Source organism: Catharus ustulatus, chromosome 12, assembly GCF_009819885.2.
Source record: "Catharus ustulatus isolate bCatUst1 chromosome 12, bCatUst1.pri.v2, whole genome shotgun sequence".
Lineage (NCBI taxonomy): Eukaryota > Metazoa > Chordata > Aves > Passeriformes > Turdidae > Catharus > Catharus ustulatus.
The window spans coordinates 10,218,557-10,237,300 of NC_046232.1; positions in this window are offsets into that span (position 1 = coordinate 10,218,557).

The window sequence follows — 18,744 nt, forward strand, 5'->3', positions numbered from 1 at the left end:
TGCAGGTCACCACTGCCCTTTGGACCCAGCTGTGCTCTCACAGCCAAGATCCAAGTGCCAGTCTGGGCATAAAGGTGCCCAAAGGTGGGTCAGGATTGCAAGGCTGGCACCTGAGGGTGTGGAGGGTCCATGGTCTCTGAGACCATCTGTCAGCCAAGCTGAGTGGAATCTGGGACCCTTCAACAGATCCTCAGTTGAGCCACAGTTCTTCCAGTTTGCACAGAACATTCTGAGTTGGAAGGGATCCACAAGGATCATCCAGCCCAACTCTTATGTGAATGGCCCATGCAGGGATCAAGCCTTGGCATCATTGGCACTCTTGTCTAACCAACTGAGCTAATCCCAGGGTCCAGCATGGCCACAAGAAAGGGAGAATCTTGGCTTCTGTAACACAGCATGAATGTGCTAATGTTCTTTCAAGGATTGCAATTGCACCACAGAATAAATTAGACTACACTGTGAATTAATCTCATGCCTAATTTCCAGCACATGAGTAATGCCAGTGAAGATACCAGTGCTTTGCAGAACGGGAGGCTTGAAAAAGTTTGGATTTCTGGGAAAGTTTCTGTTGTTTTTGTCTGTAAAGTTAGCTAGATTCACTGAGGCAAGAACAATGGAGCAAGTGTAACTTATTCCAAGTAAGGGCAGCAGTGTATAGTGCACAGTCACAATGTGATCTTTAAACACCAGAGTGATTAAGTCAGGGCTAAAAATCAAGACATTCACATCTCTCCCCCTTCCAAAGTAGATAATTCAAAAGAAGGTGAATGGTTTTGCTTCTGCCTTTCTCCAGGCTATGTCCAAGCATAGAAAATTTTAGCATAAAAGGACTTTTGAAGGTCTTTTAGAATGTGTGAAGTGACAAGGTAGAATGAAAGTGTTGTCTCAGCTGTAACTTTCAAGTCTTTATTGAGTTACATCTTGAATTTCTTTTTAATTTCTGTTAACTGTAAAGTGTCAACGCTGGAGTTTTAAATTATAAATAAAATGTTTGGTTTGACATATTTAATAAGATCTCATATCAACAGCCTGTCTGAATTGTTAATAGTTACCATAGCAACTTCGCAATTTTTTTCTCAGTCATTATTTTCAGCCTTTGGTCACATCATTTTAAAAGTTTGGTTTCTGTGATAGCGTAGCTTAGTTGCAAATTTATTCATACCATTCTTTTTTTTTAAAGGGCTACCCATTTCCTGTAGAACTGTCAAAGTTTCTAGCAGCTGAAAGCAAACTTGCTGTTGCTTTTACAGCACTACACAGGCAGTGCTAATATAATGGTTTGGGACTAAGCAAGAAATGAGCTGAGTCCGTGGTTGATAAACTGGCTTGTGGTTAACTCTGCTAACTTTGAAACTGTTCCAAGTCTGAACTGTGGGATTTTCAGGTTTAGGGTTTAGTGTCTGGAGGTTCCAATTTTCCATCTATAAATGCTTAAAGAAACATAAGTGTTTGGATGTATAACTGGGTTTTTTCCCCCCACCTCTGCTCACTGCTTTGTATATTAAACTGAATATTTCAGAGGAAGTATCACACATCCACTTCATGTGGTCCTCACTTCAGCCACCCCTCTGGGTCTCTCTTTATGTCCCAATGTATCATTCCATGGTCCAGCTACCCAAGATACTATTTTTTTTTCCTGTCCATGACATTTCAAGGCAGTTGATATAATTTTTGAAATTCAGGAGTAATTGTCACAGGTGATTGAACGGAGGAGATTTTGCAGTCGCAAAAAACCATATTTGAAATGATTCTGCTAAACTCCATTTCTCTCAGAGTATTTCCTTTAAGCCATTTGAGATATATTCAATCAGTAGGTCTGTAAGGGATGTGTCATAGTCAAGATTTCTTTTTCTGAGCATTGGAGTATTTTTGAAGGATTGGGTTTTTGTTTATTTTTTTTTGTTGTTGTTTTTTTAATGTAGGTGAAGGTGGTGGTTCTTTTGATTTTGTTTTTTTTGGCAGAGTATTATTGGCAATTATGCTGCATTGATTGAATAAGGAAAGGTTTAATAATTAATCTGTGAGATTCACAAATTTTTCTTTGGATACGTGCCAACTATGAATGGATGGCTGTAACTAAAAGTGAATATGTGAAGCAAATAAATGGCACAGTCAGTGAGCTTTACTTGCTGTTTCACCTCAGATGATCCTTTCTTTGGCTCTGTTCCACTCCTTGGGGTGACAGCACACTTCATCCCTTTCATCCTGATATTTTTCAAATCCCACACACCCCCAAATGTTTTAGTACTTACATCTAACTAAGACATTCCTTATGCATACTGCTTCTGGCATGTCCCACAAGTTCCCTTTGTATTAATTTTATTTTTTTCGTTGATTTGGCATCCCTGCCTCTCTGCCTGCCATCTGCCAATAATGACCAACATCCATTCACCACTCATCTACCCCACCCACTTTCCCAAATATTTTTTTGCTTATAGAAAAAATTATCACAATGTGGATATATAAAATCTTCAACTCAGCCACATGGAAAATCTTATTCTAATGATTCCAGGTTCTTTAAAGCTTTGACCTAGCAGTGTTTAACTATTTTTATGTTGTAATGTGTGGAGACCACAAATAGTTAGAAATGCATCATTCTTTGTAATTTTTCTCTACTCATCTGTCTACAAAGGGATCTCTTTGTGAGTCTTAAAGTAGGAGTAAATCTCTTAATAAGCAGCAATTGCTTGCACATTGTGTCTTCCCTAAGACACAGAAATAGTAAGAAATAGAAATGCTTTCAATGCACCTTCTCTGCTGTATACAATAGCAAACATTTTCATTCTTTTTTAAATGCTCCTAGAAGCATGTGAAGGCAACTCAAATGTTGGGCATTGAGTGCTGTACCTGTTAGCACATGTTGCAGTAAACTTTGATTGGTTAGCTGGACTTTACTGGCATCCACTGACACATTAGATAAAACAGAAAGCAGAATGGGCCCCACTTCACCCAGATTATCAGGACTGAAAGAACAGTCAGGTACTGCTTCTTAGAAGGGTTGGGCACTGAAGGGGAAAAACCCAGAATGACCTTGAACTGCATTGCCTGTTGCTTGCTGATTCTGTTCCTTCCCTGGTACAAATCCATCTCAGCATCATTGCAGTCTTCCAGAGGGTGCTGCTATGGACACAGGCAGAAAAGAGCCAAGTGTGAGATACAGAAAAGGCAAAGACAAGAAAGGGGAAACCCTTGACCAAAACAAAGAGCAAAAATGTGATGGGTGCTATGGGTACTACTGGAACAGCTCTACAATTTCAGTTTAAGTCCTGCCACAGACATGATTTTCTACTGCTCTTCCAAAAGTGTTGGAAAAAACTCTAGTCTTTAAATAGCTAAATGTTACATCTGCAAATCATCTGTGGAAATAATCTGTCTGTATTTTAAAATGGAGAAGTATTACCCATGTCTGTTTCGAGAGCTCAGGCTTTAAGCTGTTTTACTCTGCAGCTGTTTTCTCCTAGTCCCCCAAAGAACAGCCAAGTGTGAAATGGGACTAATGAGCAGAGTTTGGTCTGCATGTATTCTGCAAAGTGCTGCTTTGAGTATAGACATGGAAGGGTATCTGAGTGTTTTAACAGATCTGATCTTCTTCCTGAATATCTTCTCTCTTAAAGCTGCTTTCCCTTTAAAATCCTCACATAAGAAATACTTTCCATGTCTGTTGAAATCTGTCTCTTTCTGCACCCTCACAAGCCCTTTAAGGCCTTTGTTGGTTAAAAGACTATGTAGTAATTACTTTTGCTGCTACAATACTGTGATAGGTGAGGCTAGGTGTAGCTCCCATACAGATTCACCACAGAAAGGTACTGTACATATTCGAGAACATTTTGAAGATTATTTTCCAAGTGTAAAATCCCACAGAGCTCTATGTATCAAGTCTTGCAATTTTGTGTCTTAAAATACCTTTGACCAAATTAATAATTGGCATAGATCAGCTGGCCTGCACCCCTGCCCCTTGTTGAAGTAAAAACACAGGGTAGGGCAGCAAGAGCAGCCTCAGCTGCAGCCCCAGCCATAGGAGTGGCTGAGCAAGGACTGAGCGCTGGGGAGCCACCAGTTCCCTCTGTTTGTCCTGGCCCAGGAGGGTGTGACAGCCCTGGCCTGCTGCCCCTTCTTTCCCAAGAGCTTCTGTGCCACATGAGCCCCTGTGCAGTGTCCCTGGTCAGACGTGACATTGTGCACACGAGGTCACCACAAACTGCTGTGGGAGCCTAAAGGCAGCGGGATGGTTTGTGTGCCTGGCTGGGAGGATGAGGGCAGCCTGCGGGCTGGCTCCTGTTCAGATCTGCCTGCATTGCAGTCATTTCTTTGAGTGATAAAGAGAAGTTCACATGTTGCAATTCCAACTCATCCATAAATTCTCTCAGGCCAGCGCCAGTCACCATCCATGGCTTCCCAAAGGTGAATTTGCACACAGCAGTCATTTAAGCCCTAGCACATGGCCTGCATTGCTGCTGCTAGTGCTGCCTTTGGGCTCCTGTCACTTCTCCCCAGTGCACAGCCAGTGCTGTTCTGTGAGCTCAGGCACAGGATGAAGCTGGATGTGCAGGGATACACATCCCACCTACAGGCTGCATGGAGTGAGTGCCCCAGCATGGCACAGCTCCAGGTGCCTCCTGCCTGTGCCCAGGACAGCTCCCACACAACTGTAAGGTGGGGCTGCAGTTCCCCCTGTACATCAGTCTATTTTGATCTGAAATTGATTAGTGGGATTTATAAAAAGAAAAAAAAAAAAATGTGTAGGAAATTGATTTGCAAATTAAGGTAAATCAACTTGGCTTGCTACATTATCCATCATTTTTGTGAATAAAGTGGACATGTATTGATTTATATTATATCTTTTGGAAGCTCTTCACCACTCAGAACTCTGTGTATGACTGGATAGTTGGTGTCCTGTTCTTGAGGATGTAAGTTCTTCTTAGGACTTTTCATATCTTGTTCTGTTGTTGATTGCCTTCTGTCATATCCCTTCATGTTACATCAATTCCTGTGCCAGTGTGGCTGAAGGTCAACACAATAATATTACATAGTGGTAAAACTAGAAGGCAAATAGGCCTGTCTTTGGATGAAATATTGTACCTTCTATCAGCTCAGATAGCGCACAGTCAATCCCAGTTTAAGGCAGATAGTTAGGATTCTGTTATCTGCTAAAAGTGGGTAATTTTCTCTAACCTTGAACCATCCATGGGGGCTGAATACCTCTCCTCTCTATCTCTAATTGGTGCACTGCAGATGTGGCCAGTAGTTTTATACATTTTTCCCCCTACCATGAAAAATAAAGGAAAAATAATTATTGTGTAACAATCATCATTCCATCTCCTCAGCTGCCCAGGAAGGGGCTGAGCACTTGTGCAGTAGAGCCCAGGCAGCACGAAAAAACCTTAGTGTAAGGGAGGGGGACTCAGTCCCTTTCTGCCAGCAAAAAACAGGAAATTGGACAAAATGGTTATCACAAATGCATGCTGACAATGGGAAACAGTTTGCAATGATGCTTCCACCATTAGGCCTCATTCAAGAGCAGTCTATAACACAAAAGTCATTTTTCTCTCTGTGTACATTAGCCAGAATTTTTAATATGTATGTGGTGTGTTCTTTGGGGTTGGGTTGCTTTGTGCTTTTGCTTAGTGTGAGGGGGGAGAAAAGGGAGTTTCATTGTTATTTTTTTACTTGTGGGTCCCTTCCAACTCAGCATATTCTGTGATTTAGTAAAATAATTTGTAAATAATAATAACTTTGTAAAATAATGCTAACAAGTCTAATGGACTTGTTGAAGGTACACACAGGACTCCATAGTTAAGAGCCCCCAGGCCAAGAACATCAAACACCACATCTTCAAGAGTCAGATTATTTTCAAACTTAGTAAAATATAATTTCTTTTCCCCTCGGCCAAAACAGATTTCAGAGAAACCTCCCACTCCACAGGCAGTCCCTCACCCTCTGTAGGAACCACCTGATCTCTTCCCACCTGGACCTGATAATTGAAAAGAGCTGGCTGGCCCCAAGCTCTGTGGCTCTTTATGAGGGAGACCACCCTCAATACTCTTTTTCAAAAGAACTTACATTTTTTGGAAAAGGAAGAAACTCTTAAATGAAAGATGCCAAACACTGTAAAATTACCAAGTTCCAAAAAACATGTCTGTATTTTTAGGATCTGTAAGATATTCACAGATGGTTTTTTTGAAAGCAGACATGCACAGCACCTGAGCATATTCATGTACATGCAGTCACAACTTGATGGTACTGGTGAGATTCCTGTGAGGAGACACAGGTGAAAACCACAGGAGTTGAATAATCCTTCTGCTATTTCAGACATAGAAATGTGGACCTGCTCACCTCTTTCCATTTCATACTGCTCTAATGCCATGTCATGAAAGGGTTCAGAGAGATGGAGTCCAAATGATGAAAATTTGATGGCCTGTCCCATTCTCTTTCTGACTCTTAGCACCATTTCAGGGCACCAAAATGAATTGGGAATGCTGGTTTTAGATACTAAGAGCACAGTATCACCTTCCTTTTCCTAACCTAGTGATTTTCCCATTTCAACCTTGGCACTCTCCTTCTTTTTATGGAAATTCATCCCTGTGAAGGAAAAAGGCACCAAACTATTCTACAAGTTATATACAGAAATTATAGAAACAATTATAGTTTAAAAACTCTCAGAGGGGTTCTGATCCTGGTAATACTCTGTTAAAACACCCAGGAATCCAATAAAAGGACAGGTTTAACAAGGCCACTTGGTAAGTCTAAGAGAAAAAGAAAAGGCAACTGAAAGAGAGCATCCAAAAGCCAGTTAAAATCACTTCCAAAGTTCAAGGGAGACAGGAGGTCACTAGTCAACAAAATGACATTTTGGCTGTAAAAAGTCTTTATTGCACCTTGCTCCTGTATCACATGTGGAATGACAAAGGCTCTTTTCAATGGGAATGTCAGGTTTGCTTCTCTCCTTTTTTCACCTTGCTCTAAGTGTATCTCTGCCGATTCTTCCATGGAGAGACCTTGAGTTGTCCCTGATTGCCAAGAGATGTAACTTTGCCTCACATCATTTCTTTTGTGGACTGTGAATCCAGAATAACCTTGAGAAGATTAAATATTTACTCCATCCTTGTTCCCCTTTTCCATAAGGCCTTAGGAAGGTGGCAGAGAGCACACTTCACTGGGGTGTCTCTGGAACAAACCAGTGCTGAGAACAAACCAGTGAGAGAACAAGGGGACTGTGACAGAGATCCCCAGATAACCCACACTGGAGTATCTTGGTTCTTTTTACTGGCAAAGTCAACAACAGCCAGTTGTTCCTTTTCCTTTTTTTTCTTTTTCTTTCCTAAAGGAAATTAAATGTAAAAGATAAGTTAGCACGGCCTTAAAGCTGAGATTTAGACATGTTTTCCAGTGTTATGATTCCCACAGCAATTGTAATTCAACTTCACTGCACATTCTACTGCAAGGCATAAAAATTAACATCACACTGTATACAGCAGAATATATTACCACAGCACTCAGAAATACTGTAGCAATTTGAGAACTCCATTAGGTTCTGTCTACTCCAAGCTCTTAAATGAGTGTGTAACTTTCAGCATTTATATAGAAGTTCTTTGGTTTTGGCTTATGCTTACAGTCCACAGTCCCGGGTTAGCAGGATTTTGTACTTGCATGTAACTTGCAGCACATGATTTTTGATTTTTTTTTTGTTTCTTAGGAATTACTCAAGTGCTTAAAATCACATGCCAGCTTAAATACCATCCTTCTGAGACCAAGATCATTTCCACTCAGGGGTTATGTGAGCAGCTGTTTATATCTTTTGGATCTCTTGCTTTTCAAGCAAAAATTTCCCATTCTTAGTGACTCTTTTTTAGTTACATTTAAAAATTAATTACAGTAAAGTTTCAGAAAAAAAATAGTTTATTGTTTTTGAGAAAGAGATGAAGCATAAAGGACACTTTCCCCACTATAAAAATTGCATGGGACTGTTAATGAGCTACACAAAAGCCACAGCAGTTGGGCTAGGAAGCTTAAATTTGGCAGGTGTTTGGGGGAAGAGGTTCCTTCAACTATTCTGGTAAAAGTTTATTTTGCTTTGCTGAGCTCTTAAAATCCATTGCTCTCTCACACTTGGAAGTCCTTTAGCAGCAGCCTTCTCTCTCTGCTGATGTTCCCAAAGAAAATTAGCTCCATGGCTGGTGAAAAACAAGTCCATTAATGGCTTAGAGAAAATATGATAAATTTATGGACTGGAAGAAGTAAAGATGCATGTCATTGCACCCACTTTTACTGCTTCTTCAGCTCTCCCAATCTTAATCTACTGTGGCATCAGACCTCATGCTAAGTGTGATTTTATACTACACAACCACTCCTGGCGTGTTTCTCTCACTAAAGGGCATAAAATATTGTCAAGTCAAGAAGATTGGATATTTCTTGAGATTTGAGCCACTCCTGTACTGCTCTAGCAGACAGAACTTAAAGGTGTTGTTTTATTCTGTGTCAATAAATTGTGTGGTAACTCAGAAGCACAACTACAGTTGTAGGCAGTTTGTAGGCCATTACTGATTTTGTATTTGACACACGGGATATGGAAGGCCAGGTTTTTAGAGCAGAGCTTATTATTGCAGCATGTGGAGACAGCTGGTGCTCTGTTGAGAGGACTGCTGGTTTCTGCATCTTTTATTAGCACAGAATACATACTGTAGCCAGAAACACCTCTGCCTGGACTAACTTCATTTATTTTTCTGGCCTGTTCCTCCTTGAAGTGTATGAATATCCTGGGGAATGTGCACACATGGCAGCAAGGACAGCTGTACGTGTGAGGAACACTTGGTTGTTAGTCCTGCTGCCTGTTCCCAGCAGTGCTGGTGGTGATGGAGACGTGCAGGGCCAGTCTCACTCACCCTCTGACGGGTTTTCCTGTGCCTGAGACATGGATCAGCCTCCTGGGGCACCTCAGAGCCTGCCTGGGACAGAGACTGAGGACACAGAGGGCACACCCACCAAGAAATCACCTCCAGACCAAACAAGAAGGAAGGAGTACAAGCAATTCCACAGAGAATCTATCACAGTAAATTCAGGACCCTGGAAACACAAGGTGTGGGAATTGTTAGGTCTCAGTACAAGATGAAATGAACCCTTTCCCATTTGGAATAGTGGCTTCCTGTATCATAATCATCTGCAAGAGAATAATTCAAATATTTCTTCATGCATTGTTAATAATTAGAGTATTTAACAATAAAATAATGAAGTGGAAAACTAACAGTTTCTAGGATATTTCTCTGCAAAAATGAGGAGGAAAAGCCAAAGAATTTCGGCAGTATTTTAGTCACCCCCAGTGAACGCACAGACTGCAGAGTTCATGAACAAATGAACAAAAAGGACTTTTCCTCAGTGGAATACAATGTTTTTGGAATTAAAATAGCATATGAATTTAATATCTCTAAGAATAACACATTTTCATTACTGGGTGGATACAGAGAATCAGAATTTTTCAGAAAGGGCTAAGAGCATGACAGTATGAAAAGAACAGGCTCACAAGGAGGTTTGTAGAGCTACAGGCAGTTTCCTCTGGAGACTCCTCAGAGCTTGCTCCTGACAATAGTAAATATGATATGATTAAATAGATGCCAGTTTGAACCCTGTTGAGGCTAATAAAAGTAAATAATTATTGTGATTTGGGTTTTTCAGGATTATCTGCAGCAGACAGCCCCCAGCCTCATGTGCCAAACATCTGTTTCAAGAGCCAGGTGCTCCGAGACCTCCCAGTGCTCGTTGCTGGGGATGAGCTGAGCGTGTAAGGAAAAGCTTCCCAAGGAAGCTCTCACTGAGGCATTCTCAGAGCAAAGACAGCAAGCTTCTGGGTTTCATTCAGCTTTCCAGGGGAAAAAATCAGAATGGAGAATTACAGTCAGGCTAAATATTTGTGCATCCAGATGAGAGTAGTTTACATCTTTAAACTAAGTTTTTGTAATTCTTTTGCTATCTCTCTTATCTGCCTTGACTTGAAAGAAAATTATTCAATCACTGCATCCCAGATTTGGTAAGAAATCCAGTTCTGGAGGTGTTTGAGCAAGGCATTGCCAAATCATCTGAGAAAAAAAATTGTGACATTTATACTTTTGTCATGTATTTTTTCACATTTCTGATGTTCCAATTATTCTTTCCGCTATTGTTCCCCCCTTCAAACTAGTATCAGGAAATAACATTGTCCAGGAAGTCACATGGAGTTAAAATTGCATCTCCACAGTGTCTCAAGGAGAGCTGATGAACCAGTCTTTAATGTGTTTTGGTTCTGTTACAAGCCAGGTACTCTCAGGCATCTACTCTTAATATACTTCTGTGGGTTGGGCATTAAATTCTACTTGTACCTCTGTATTGTGGATTTGAGTCTTTTACTTAGAAGCTTTTTTGGCATCACCTGCAGTTTGAAGGAATTCCATCTGAAAGATTTCTTCTAGCAGCATTTATACTGTAAGTCAGTGTTTATTCTGTGGTGCTCTAAAATGCATTGGTATATACAGATTTTGCAAATTTGTATTTCTTATTACTGTTGAAAGTGAAGTAAGTGGGGCAGACTCAGAATCATTAGATTTAGGGAGTCTGCAATATTCAGACCCCTGAAAAAACAGCTGAATTCTTTAGCAGATTATTATAATAATAAATACAGTTTTATGGAACATCTGTGCCCAAAGGCCCCTTCAAAAGCACATTTAAAATGTTAGCATATTGCAATCTCTTCTGCTTCTCATCACATTGCTTTGAATTGGGAAAGAACTGCCCACAAAATACTCCTGCAAAAATGTCACAACAGTCAGAGTACACTGGAAAAAATAATAAGGTAAGATACTAATGAATGAAATATATACGATTACAGAAGATTCTTGGTTTCCATATAAACAACAGACTATCAATGTAAACTGCCCAGAAATATTGCTAATGTAGGCTCAAGGTTGTGATGTAATGCTCCTGCCCTGTGACAGCAGGACATCTGGCTGGAGAGCAAGTAGGACAAGAGAACTGATCTTTCCCTTCTATTTGGCATTTCTGAGACTGCATCTGGAGCACTGCAGCTGGTTTGGGGTGCCTGAGGACAGCAAATGTCCAGTGGGGAGCCAGGGCAGGACAGTCGGGGCTGGAACACACAGTGCATGGGGAGCTTGGTTTGTTCAGCCTGCAGAAGGCTGAGGAGGGTGTAACCAGCGTTACACTGCCTCCAGAAAGGGCTACAGAGCAGATGGAGCCAGAGCCCGCCCAAAGCACACAGTGAAAAGACAAGAAGCTGTAAACACAAGTTGTAGCAAGAGAAATTTTAGTTGGACATAAGGAAATAATTGTCACTGTGAGAGCAGGGAGCAGGCTGCCCGGAGAGGCTGTAGGATCTCTTGTTTGGAGGTTTTTAAAACACAGCTGGGCAAATCCTTGAGAAACATGATCCAACTTTGAAGTTAGGCTTGCTTTGAACAAGAGTTTGGACTTGATTATGATCTTTAGTGGCCCCCTCTAACCTCATTTTTTTCTTTTCTGTGGTTCAGTTGAGCTAAGGTACAAAGTGACCCCCATAGCTGTGTACCAAAAGATGTAAACCCAAAAGAGGCTCCAAACTCAGCCTGGAATTTGTTCCATTGCTAAATATCCACCTAAGCTGCCACAGCACTACTGGATCCTAAGTGATCTCATACGTGCTTTGTTACATTTAAGACAAGTTTATACAGTTTCTGTCAGGAAAAAATCGAGATAAATATCCTATGATAGTGTCTCTACATTGCCAACATTTCTAATTGAGTGGGTGATGTTGGCTTTAATCAAAATACAATTTGTGGAGTCTTTGGGATGAAAATGAACATTGACTTACAGATCCTCACTCGTCTCACCAGTATACCTTGTCATCCTACAGAAATGAATATGTAGGGCTCTCGTTCTGATCTGGTAGCATTTGACACTAGCCTTGCAATAGGGTAGATAGCTGCAGTGGCAGGGGGTTTTGAGTTAGACTGCCAGTATTTTTTGATGGGCTGGAGTTAGATAGAGCCATTAAATAAATTAGCTCAAGTGATTCTAATTCACTGAAACATCTTTTTTTTTTTAGAGTATAGCTAGGTGAAACTATTGCTTCAAATTTTTTAGTGTTCACTTAACTGCTTCATCCAGTAAATCCCTGATTAAGTAATCACAATGTGATATGCACAAGGAGATAAAACATTGCCATCACAAACACAGCAAAGAACCAAGGTGTCTGAAACTATTACTCTATAACTATTATTCTGTGGAAGGCAGGAGGGGAGTGGGGATTTGTGTTGTTGTGGTTTTTTTCAAAACACAGCACGTGTGGCAGCTTTTTATGAAGCAATATTTTACCTTCCACCGCAGGACACAATGTTTTCAAACATCCAGATGAAAGCAAACAGGGCCCGAGGATCTGCTGCCTCACTTAGGAAATCAGTTATAGACATGTAGATAAGCTCTTTCTTGCAAAGGAAGGCACGCCTGCTGCCTCATTAAATAATGCTGGGATAAGCTCTGCATTCACTGACTAATGCACAGCAGAATGCCAAATGGAGTCTAATCACAGTGGATTCCAATTTATGGAAGAGATGAGCCAGCGACTTGAGGTTGCCCTCATCAAAGACTGGTGATATTGTTGTTAAATCATATTTACTCATCTCTGACCTTAAATTATGATCTGAAAAATGTGGTTTTTCTCTGTTTTTTGTGAAAGGAATCAGATATGGTTTGAATGTCCTTACCAGTTTTAGTTGTGCTTCCTTGCTGAAAGCAGAGCCCATGAGCCTGTGATGAGAAACCAAAAGCAGTGGCTCTGGGAGCTAGGGAAGGTTTCTGCGTTAACAGCACAGTTATTCACTGTGCTTAGCTAACACAAGGTGTGTGTGTGTGCACACCGTGTACGTACATTGAAGAGCAGGAATGGAAGGGAAATGTCTGTAAGCAAAGTGCTGCAAAGGACCAGAAATGTGACACCCATCGCTGACTTTATTTTTGTCGTGGTGTGATATTACCAATCACCCAAATTTGTCAGTTCATAGATGGTCCCTGTAGCCACAGATACTGAGAGCACAGAATACCTCCTGATGGGTCGTGACAGGCTGTCAGTTTTCCTGTAGGAAAACTTGATTAATCTCTTTTTACGTGGCACATTATGTTTGCATTAGCACGAGCTGTTAGGCAGGTTATGTTGTTACTGCCCTCTTGAGCTATTTCTCAACCATATATTTAGTGCATCTTGCATGCAAACTTTTATGACTTGAGCTTTACCTTTCGTTGAAAAGGTCATGAGTTCATTTCCCAGTGAGAATGACTTTTCAACCCACTTACCTGAAATACAGTGTTGCCATTTTTAGCTGCACTGCAATGTTCATTCCACCCGAGAGAAAATCATCTTGGAAGTGCACTTAGAAGTAAAACAAAGAGCTGACCTTACCATATTCAGCTTTGTAGGGGCTTACCTGCTATCTGTGTAAATGGTCCCTATAGCCACAGCTATTGAGAGCACCGAATACCTCCTAATGGGTCACGACAGGCTGTCAGGCTTCCAGTGGATGCTAATTGATTATCCAGCTTTCAGACTCACAATATGTTCATCCAAAGCCCAGCATTCTACCTTTTTGCGTGGAACACTTTTCAGTCACACCGTGCTGCGTTTTATGGCTTCAGAGCCAAAAAACAGACCAAGGTTCATTTCAGCATTTTTTAAAAGTATATATTATTTGAACCTAAATTACGTGTTTTTGCAGTCAGCTGCTGTGAAACTAATTATAAGGAGTCTATATGCATTCAGTTCTGCTTCTTTAAACATGCAAATAGCTCTCTTGTCGTTATTATGGTTCAGTGAATAGGAACAGGGGCAAGGAGGGGGTTTAGCTATTGATTTTTGTGGGGCAGGAACTTCACTACAGAGCTCTCACTTTTCTGACTTGAGTGGAAATTGTGTAAGACCATGATAATAATTATTCTCATCTCTGCTATTTCAGCAGTGTTTAAACCTGGGCTTCAGGTTCCCCACTTGCAGTATGGGGCTGGTGATCTGTGCATTGTGCTGAAGACAGTTTAGGATCAATGGTTGATTTTGCATTGGTGCCAGTGGCTACTACTCAGGTGAACAAGGTGAGCAGGATCTTAATTACTCAGTGTGAAATGCCAGATTGTTGTATTCTCTGACTTGCTAATTCTTAGTAGTGTGGTGCTAATGCTATCCCTCACCATATCCAGTCAAAGGATGCTGCAAATTAAATATAGTCATCATAGTAGCCACAATTAACTGAAATCAATTTGCATGTTTTTCTGAGAATTTCTTCTGAGGGTTTTTATTTTCAGCAGCACCCAGCTTTATCATTAATTTCACAAACCTGGCATGGACCAGAGTGCACACAGAATTATTACTGCTCTCTAAATAGGAAAGCAGCCAGTGGGAACTAAAACCTGTCTCTGGCTGAGATCCTGCACCATGGGTCTGCTCCCTCAGCTGACCCCTTGCATTTTTCAAGTGTTGAGTTTCCCAGTGTGAATTTATTCAAACCAGAATGAGAATTACTGGCCCAGTAATACCCATTATTGGAAGTGAATTGAGAACCTTCAGGCATGCTAGAGAGAGAACTGGCATAGCAAAACGTCCTTGCTTGTCTGCCTGGAGAAAGTAGTTCATTAAAAAGACATTTATTTTTAAATATGTCTTGTAAACTATGTATTTGTAGTGTTGACTGTCACTTTTCTTGTGGTACAAAAGGATGTAGCTCTCGTTTCTCCATCGGGGGTAAAGAGCCTTCCCTGACCCTTTGTGCAGGGAGGCAGAGAGCAGTGCAGCCCTCCCTGGCTCCTCAGGACCAGGACTGGCTGCTGGAGCCCAGGGAAGCTGCCTGGAGTGTCTGCCTTCAGGCCAAGGGCAGAGCAGGCCATGCTGGAAATTAGGGGTTTGTAACTGGCTTCTTGAAGGCTGGCTACCCAAGTGCACAAGCACAGCACAAGTGCTGACTGAAACAGGGTAGAAATGTTATATTACACATACCCTTAAGGACTGAGAGTTCTCAGGGACCATTTTTTCCTGTGCATCAGGCTAAAGGAAACTGGAAATCTTGTGATAAATATACAACACAGAACAGTAGTTAAAACTGAATAATAAGGTCACATGACCCTTCTTTGAATCCATATTTCTAAATGTTCTCATCTTAGTCTTTTGCATCTGTTATGTCAGCTCTGAGCTATTGCCTGAAGAAAGTCTGATGTGACATGATACCTGTTCATGTAATGTACTCTGAAAGGGACCCTGATTTTTTTAATGTGTTAAACTCAGAGATTATTAATTTCAAAGCTTTGCTGCTGTATTATTTTGCTGCTGGTTGCAGCTGTAACAAAAACATCCAAGATTTTATGGCTAGTACAGTTCAGCTTTAAATTTATATATCCTATAAATGCCATAATATTGTTATTTTAATCTGTAAATCAGGTTTGTCATGGACTACATATTAAGAATGGCTCCTGTGTCCAATATAACTCCTAGCAGCCCCAATTTTGGTGGATAAGTGTTGATTTTAAAAGGACTCTTATGCCCTGAGCTCATCATACTCCTGACTGCCATAGAGCAGCCATGTTATAGAAGATCAAGAGGGAAAAATATTTCTGTTAGTGAAGCATTCATTCTTGGCAAGCATTGAAAGTTTGCTGGATTTTCAGTTCTATCATTCCCCAGAACCAAGACATCAGTCTTCTTTTTTAACACTGAAACAAATGAGAGTGATGGGACCAGCCCAGGCAGTTCTGTGCTATTTGATGAAATTCCTCGAGCTCCTCCACAAGGAACTGTGAGCCTGGGGGTATGCCACAAGCACTGCCCATGCTGGCCAGCTGCAGCTCAGCTCCACTCTGAAAGGTCAAAGCAGAGCTTTAAGCCCAGAGAAATTAGCTTTATTCTGAGGCTGGCACTGGTACCTCAGCATTGTGTTAACTTTGGTGTGAAGCCTTGAGAGCAGAGCTGGCCTGAGTGCAGCCAGCCTGCAGTGTGGAGAGTGCTAGGCTGAGCAGAGTTGTCTTCACAGAAAAATGGAAAAAACAGCCTTGATAATTTCATATGAACCTGGGTCAGTGAAGGGTCAAAAATGGCACAGCAGGAGCCACACAACACAGGGACCTCCTGTGGCAGAGCTCATAGGCAGGGCATGAAAATTCACCCTCTACTTGCAGGAGCAAGGCCCAGGTGAAGACATCTGGGTACCAAAAGCTGGGAAGGAGCCAGGGAACAGAGGTCAGCTCGGATACTACAAGCTGCTCCCACAGTGGGTGGGTATGTTGGCCATGTGCTGGGAGGTGGCACCCAACAAAGTGTGACACTGGAGACCTGAAAGAGAGGAGGCTGCAGGAAAGACAGGAAAGGGGCAGGTGCAGAGTGAGGGTGTGTGTTTGCTGCTCTCTCATTTGGCTTGCCTGTCCTGGAGAGTGTGATATCCAGGGGCTGCTGATTAACATCTGCTCTTGGTTCCTTCCTTTGGCCCATCGTTGGCTTGACACTGACATCAAGCCAAAGAGGTTGAGGCTTCTTGACTGACTTAGAAAGGCAATGGGAAACATATCCCAGCACTGAGGGGTCAGTACTGCTGGAGCTGAGCAAGTGTGTTTCTTTTTGCCATCAGATCTAGGTGAATATATTGTTGTTAAGTGTCTTTTAGTTGTTTCCATGAATATTCAAATATTCTCCTGAATTAATTTTGCATTGTATCTGTTCAGAAGAGAAGGTTACTTATAGAAACAGGCTGGTTCCTGGTGAGTTGGAGTGAATTAAAAGAAATAGTGCTGCTCACAGGTATGACCTGATCCTGTGCTTTGCAAACTCTCAGGGAGCCATGAATTTTGGAAAACTTAGGCTGTCTTTTCATGTTATTGATGCTGCCCCTTTTCCAGTCTCATTGCTAAACACCAATCCCACCGGTCAGACAAGGAGCTTTACATTTTTGGGATTTTTTTTAAAGGAAAAGAAAAAATTACTTTCCAGCTGATTTTTTTTTGGATAAGAGTTATGAAAATGGAAATGCTCTCATTCCCCTACAAAAGAGGATACTGGAGAAAAAAAAAGCAGTGTAGCTTTCCCTTGATTTCCCAAGCTGTGCATGGCCTTAGTTACCAGGGAAAAGTTCCCCTTAGTCTGACCGTTTCCTTCCCCAGAAGGACAAAGAAGGTGTTTTGCAGTTGCTGATGAATGTTGCTCTGGTCACAGCTGAATAGAGCACGACACCATTCATTTGAGTAGCGAAGCTAATCCTGTTATTCAGGACAAGGGCCCTTCATCACTTGGGCTGAAGGAAGATCCCCCAGACCTTGGTTCCTCTCCCACACATGCTCCCAGAACTGGGGCAGCAGCAGCAGCCCTGACACCTGACCTGAGCCAGGTGCTGCTGCCTTTACCCATAGGTGATTCAGTGAGACCCAGTGAGCATGGGACCACCTTCTCTTCTGCAGGACTTACTGGTTATTTTCCATTCAAGCTCTAAAGAAAAAGTATTTCTTCTAATATAATTTCGTTGATTTTCCAGTTCAGATACAATTTCAGCAGCATTGAATGCAAAATAGTAGCACCTTTGGACTAGCCTGTTAGTGGAAGGAAACAAAACCCCTCTTCCTAACGGAGGACAGGTTTTAGATGTTTCAAACTAGAAAAGAACTTGAGTTACCTCTTTGTAACACACTGAAGAATAAAAATCTGTGCATTTCCAGTAGCCTGCTTTTGCAAAGGTTCTGATCATACAGTGTAGTGGCAATAAAACAGATTGTGCCCTGCCTGTGCACCCAAATCTCAAATGTTTTATGATTGTTTTGCATTCTGATGCCAGCATTCCTTAACACAGAAATTCTCCTCTGTCCAGATTTCAGAGCAGGAAGTAAGACATGATAGATATGCTATTAACACAGTAATTTCCCCTTGAACATCTGAGTAAGAAACATGCAGATCTGTTGTGCGGTAGTTAGTGAAAAATGTTGAATGGGCACATGTGGAGCTTGGCCAGAGAAGAGAGCGAGAGAGAGCGAAAGCGCCAAACCCCAAATGCGCGCCTGCTGCTCTCGGTGTGAGGAGTGTGTAACCTGCTCTGCTCTGCTCTGCAGGCACTACAGTCACATCCTGCCCCCTTGGACTTAAATATAATTAACAAGGGCAAGGCTTGCCCTCTGAACTGCAGAAACCCATGTGCAGTAGTCTTTTTAAAAGCCTTCTCATATCTGTATTTGTGGATTATTTTGGTACTTTAACACTGTAAATTTCTCTGCTCCATTACTGGAAGATGTGCCTGACCTTAGCCCTCTAATTGTGCAGTAATTAGCATCTAAATACCATTCAGAACTCCCTGCAAATCAACCAATTGGAATATTAATTCTTTATCTAAATATATCCTTTTATAAAAAAGGGAATGAGAGAAGTGCAAACTCAGTCAGTAGAAAACTGTTTTCTCTGCATCTGGTATTTCTGTGCAATGAGGTCGTTTGTATTTCCAGTGTATCCATAGACACAGGAAAGTGTCTCTGAAAGTGAGTGGATCTCATGCCTCCCTCCAGTGTCATGGGTTTAGGCCTAGAGCCCCAAATAACTTTTATTCTGTATGTACTGATGCCAAGCAAGAAAATCAAAACGTGAATCAAGTCAGATCTTAGATTCCACTATTATTGGCCATAACCACGTGGCACATCACAAGTCTTCTGGACATAGTAGGACATGTGTGGTGGCACCACACTTTGTGACAAGTCACAAGTGCTAATCTACCAGGATATAGTCAG